Source organism: Tamandua tetradactyla, chromosome 25 (assembly GCF_023851605.1).
Source record: "Tamandua tetradactyla isolate mTamTet1 chromosome 25, mTamTet1.pri, whole genome shotgun sequence".
Classification (NCBI taxonomy): Eukaryota; Metazoa; Chordata; class Mammalia; order Pilosa; family Myrmecophagidae; genus Tamandua; species Tamandua tetradactyla.
Window position 1 is genome coordinate 21,660,538 of NC_135351.1, and position 6,000 is coordinate 21,666,537.

The window sequence follows — 6,000 nt, forward strand, 5'->3', positions numbered from 1 at the left end:
TGGGAAAGCAGCTCTCTAGCTGGATGTTCTCTGTTAACGTCTGCTGAAAGTATATTCTTTGAGGTTTGTGGTAGAGTCTTTAGGATTGATGTGTCTAGATATCCAGTTCTACCAGACCTCCGACCCATTCATTCCTAGAACCTTCTGAGATCTAGGCAGTTCTGGTATAAAAATTTCTTGTCTCTCTGAGCACCTTATATTCACCCTCAGCCGAGGAAGTTAGGAAGCTAATTGGTGAACGTCTACTGAGTCATGCTATGATACAATGGGTAGAGATATGTCTCCAAAGCGAGACTCCAACTCCACTCTTTTTCTTCTTTTCTGCTGACTCTGTAAGAAGGGTAGGGAGAGAAGGTGAACACTTCCTTACTCTTTGAGGCGGGCAGACCCAATGAGACTGGCTCTAGCAGATCCACCCTGGTCCCAGCTTCTTTGCCAGCATGTGACGTGTTATATTGAAGTGACCTGGACTGTGGCTATATAGGGCTGTCTGCATTTCAGGGAGAAGATGGAAGAAGGAACTCCAGTCTTGGCCTTAGAGCTATGCTTTGTTTTTATTGTTTAGAAGATTAGATATCAGTCATTAGTGAGGCTGATTATCACTTGGGCTAATGACCTCTGTGTACATTCTGGTAGTTTCCCCAGGGAAAGCTGCTAGAACCCACAAGCCTGAAAAGAAGGCCAGCAGAGATCACCCTGTGCCTCTCCATGTAGGAGAGAACAGATGAAACTTAGCTGCCTTTCCTCTGAAGAACTACACTTTTTTTTGCATGGGCAGGCACTGGGAATTGAACCCAGGTCTTCAGCATGGCAGGCGAGAATTCTACCTGCTGATACACCATGGCTCACCCAGAACTATACATTTTTAACTAGATAAATCCCCTTTTATTAAAAGCCAATCCATCCCTGGTGTGCTGCATTCTGGCAGCTTTGGTAAACTAGAACAGATTTGGTACCAGAGAAGTGGGGTGCTGTTTCAGTTTGCAAATACCAGACATGCTGGAACAGTTTTTTTTGGATGGATAAAGGAAAGATTGTGGAGGAACTGTGGGGAGCTTGATGGAGAAGGCCTGGAGAGCTTGAAGAGACTGTTGGTATAAACAGAACCACTTCCACTTTGGACAAAGTGGGACAGAAAAGGGACGATTGGAATTTGCAGGGTGAGAGCCATGGAAGCTCAGGTCTGAAGCCAAGAAACCTCAGCTGGGGAGTGGACCCACCCATATATATGGAGAGGGTGAGTTTGCCCCGAAATTAGAGATTGAGTCTTCTGCCTTGTTGCAGTGGAAGAGTCCTGCTACCACAGGCCTTGGAGAAGGTACAGCACGCTCCTTGGAGATTGGGGAGAGCCTGGTTGCCACCACATGGAGGGGTTGAGTGTGTGACCTGGAAATGTCAAAGAGCCTTGGTGTGGCCACAATGCTTGGAGAAGGTGGAACTAAGAAAAAGGTGGTCTCCTCAGTGTCCCCCGAGGTTGATCCAGAAAGAGACAGCTACTGCATAGGCCCTTGGAAAGGGTCGGACTATCAATTTCTAAAGTCCAAGGACAAATGACTTTCAGACTTTGAAATCCAATGTTCATGTGTACACATGGGTTCAAACCCCACTTCTGGTACCAAGGTGTATTAGCTAGGGTTCTCTAGAGAAACAGAATCAGCAGGAAATATTTGTAGATATAAAATTTATAAAAATGTCTCATGTAACTTTTGAGGAACATACAGTACAAAATCTGTAGGGCAGGCTGTGAAGCTGACGACTCCGATGAAGAATCTGGACAAAATCCACAGGAGAGGCTTACCAGCTGAAGCAAGAACAGAGAGTGTCTCTTCTGAATACTCCTTAAAAGCCTTCCAGTGATTAGATTAAATGTCACTCGTTGCAAAAGGCATTCTGCTTGGCTGATTGCAAATGCAGTCAGCTGTGGATGCAGCCAACATGATCATGATTTAATTCTATGAAATGTCCTCATAGTAACAGACAGGCCAGACAAATGGGCACCACCACCTGGCCAAGTTGACACATGAGCCTGACCATGACAGTTGGAATAGTGAGGAGTGGGCATGGGTGAGGAGGAAATACCATTTCCCAATAGCTAGCACTTTGAGGTATACAATTTCTGTTTTTTCTGTTTTAGAAGTGATGAGGTGAATTCAAGTTGGTAAATGATTCATTGAGAGATTTAGGCTAGCTCTTTTTTAAAAAATATTTTTATTGACAGAACAACACACAAACACAAACATTCTTAACATATGAATACTTGGTGTACAATCAATGGCTCACAATATCATCATATAGTTGTATATTCATCACCGTGATCATTTCTTAGAACATTTGCATCACTCCAGGAAAAGAAAGAAAAAGAAAAAAGAAAAAACTCATACATGCCATACACCTAACCCCTCGTTCTCATTGACCACTAGTATTTTCATCTACCCAATATATTTTAACCTTTGTTCCCCCTATTTTTTTCTATACCCCTTACCACTCCCTTTCATTCATCACTAGTATTTCAAGCTACTCAATTTACTTTAACATTTGTTCCCCCATTATTTGTTTATTTTTTATCTATATTTTTCACTCATATGTCCATACCATAGATAAAAGGAACATCAGATACAAAGTTTTCACAATCACACAGTCACATTGAGAAAGCTGCATCATTATACAATCATCTTCAAGAAGCATGGTTACTGGTACACAGCTTTACAGTTTCAGGCACTTCCCTCTAACCACTCTAATACACCTTAAACTAAAAGGGAAATATCTATGTAATGCATAAGAATAACCTCCAGGACAACCTCTTGACTCTTTGAAATCTTTCAGCCACTGACACTTTATTTTGTCTCATTTCTCTCTTCCCCCTTTTAGTCGAGAAGGTTTTCTTAATCCCTTGATGCCAAGTCCTAGATCATTCTAGGATTTCGGTCCCATGTTGCCAGGGAGGTTTATGCCCCCGGGAGTCATGTCTCATGTAGAGGTGGGGAGGGCAGTGAGTTTACTTGCTGTGTTGGCTGAGAGAGAGAGGCCACATCTGAGCAACAAAAGAGGTTTTCTGGGGGTGACTCTTAGGCCTAAATTTAAATAGGCTTAGCCTATCCTTTGCAGGGATAAGTTTCATAGGAACAAACCCCAAGATCAAGGGCTTGACCTATTGATTTGGTTGTTCCCGGTGCTTGTGAGAATATCAGCAATTCTCCAAATGGGAATTTGAATATTACCCCCTTTCTCCCCATTCCCCCAAGGGGACTTTGCAAATACGTCTTTATTCACTGTTCAGATTCCTCTCGGATTCCACACTAACCTGGACAAACCTACAAAATCTCATGCCCTATTCAAGGCTCCATGTATTTATGGTGTTCAATTAAACTGTCCATATAAGTTAAATTAGGAAATGTACTGGTCAAATTATTAATTTTGCACCAAATAAACATTTCTTTTAGGCTAGCTCTTAATGCTGGCATTTCTTTTTAAGGGAAAAATGTTCTACGATTTCAGAATTCCAGTTGGCCTTTGAGTTACCTTGAGGTCAGTGATGTCGCTCCCACTTCTCCCACCAAAGAGTAGTAATGACATCTTGGAATATGTAGATGTAAAGGGGAGGTTACAACCACCTTTCATGATTTAGGACCTGCTTCGTTCAGTGTGCCAGGGCTGCAGAAGTGGGAAGCCCACGTTTCCCAATCTGTAAGGTATCTTTCCTTTCCTCGACAAGTCTGTGACTTCTCTTCAGCCAAGTCCTCCTTCACAGATCAATTAGTTCAGAGTCATCCAGTTTGTGTTGTCTCAGCAGGCCACACTTAAATCGCAAAAGTGAAAAAAAAAAAAAAGCAACGTCTCTGAAGGGTAATATTATTCCAGGAGCCGAATGGAGATTTTTCATGCCTTCCAGAGCAGTGGAGCAGCAGTGTACTGCAGCTTGCTTTTCAAGCTCCCTATGACTGTGAAAGTCAGACTGTCCTTGCCGTCCCTCAAAATGGTGCACAAATAACAATGGCCTCGGCTGCTCGACTGACCCCTGGACTTCTCAGGGTAAATGGCGAAAGGCACTTCAGGCTTTCCCCGGAGCAGCAGAATAACCTCCTTTCCCCAAGAATTATGGCATGTCAGAAGGAGGCAAGGAATTGTAGCAGATGAAATTAAAGCTGAATTGAGATGAATATTAAAGACAATTACTCCCTAAGTACTCCTTTTTATATACTCTTCCCTCTGGATTGTCGCGGTTTCTTCTGACATCTTTCTATATTGCAATTTCAATACTAAAACACACATTCCCCCTCTGTATTTAGTCATTGTTAATTTAAGTATATGATACTCATCATGCTTGTAGCAATTACAAGATCTTTTAAATTTGTCTTTTAATTAAGCATTTATTTTGTAAATAATGTTTTTATTGTGAAAGAATTACATGATCATTACAGGTAACTTGGAAAATGACAAAAACATGAAAAGGAAAATGAAAGCATTTGGAATTCCAACATTGATAGATAATTATGGATAACATCTTAGTATGTTTCCTTCCATTCTTTTTGCTTTGTGTTTGTGGTCTATTGTTTGTCTTCCTTTTTTCCCCCAAATCATCATCATATTGCTTAAAGGCTTTGTATTTTGATTTATAAGGACAGTATCATCAGTTTAAAATTTCCTTAAGTTACTAAAACATTCTCCAAAACATGATGTATCATCCATCTTAGGTGCTATTAAATTGTTACCACAGTTATTAACATAAAACTACCAGTTATGTGCCAATATCAAATGCCAGTCTTTATTTACTCCACATTAATTACAGGAGTACTTCTATTTTTACTTCCAGTTCTAATGCTGGGACTGTCATACTCTTAATCAACCACAGGCTATTTAATACTTTTCTCAAATTCACAGTAGGAAATCTCATCTTATAACAGCACAAGATGCTTTGAAGAATATTTAATAACTTAAGAAAATTCTAACATGATATTTAGTTTTAAAAAAACCCACTGAAATGCAGAGATTAGATTTTACACTTAACGTAATCCACAATAAATATGTGGACAGATGAGTAAAAAGTATGGATAAAAAATAAACAAATAATAGGGGGACCAAAGGTTAAAATAAATTGAGTAGATTGAGATACTAGTGGTCAATGAGAGGTAGGGGGTCAGGGGTATGAAATGTATGAGTTTTTTCTTTTTACTTTTTATTTCTTTTGCTGGAGAGATGCAAATGTTCAAAAAATGATCACGGTGATGAATACACAACTATGTGATGATATTGTGAGCTGTTGATTGTCCACCACGTATAGAATGTTTGTATGTCAAGAATGTATGTTTGTTTGTTGTTTACAATAAAAATATTTTTTAAAAGGTGTGGTTTTGAAAATATTATTTTACCAAGAAAACCACTCGGGGCATGCCTTGGGGGGAGGTATGTATTCATCAGAGTAGGACACAGAAGTAAAGCAGGTGAGGGGGTGAGTCAGAGGGAATGAAAGTACAAACCTAATAAGACATCGGGTAGATGATTGCTGTGGAATTATTGATCTTGTCCAGTTTGGGTCTCCATGCATCAGTTAGGATGCTCCCCCCTTCTGGGATAAAAAGACTGCTTTTTATCTTATTGAATCTTATTGCGCTGATGACTTTGAAAAAATGGTACCCAAAGTCTCAATTGAGACAGGCAGGCATAATTTGTAACCCATTTTCTCATAGATTTAATTAAATTAGTTTTGCAGTTTTTTGCAGGGTTGTATCATTGACATATAATAAACCACACATATTTAAAACATTCAATTTGATGAGTTTTGACATTATACGTATATCCATGAAATCATCTCCACAGTCAAACAAATAAACACAGCTCTCAGCCCAAAAGCTTCCTTTCCCCTCTGTAATCCCTCCTTTCCTTCCTTCATGGTGCTTCCCCTGTCCCTAGGTAACCACTGCTTATTGATCTGCTCTCTGTTAGTTAGATTAGTTAGCATTTTGGAGAATTTTGTGCAATTAGAATCTTATTTATTTCTGACTC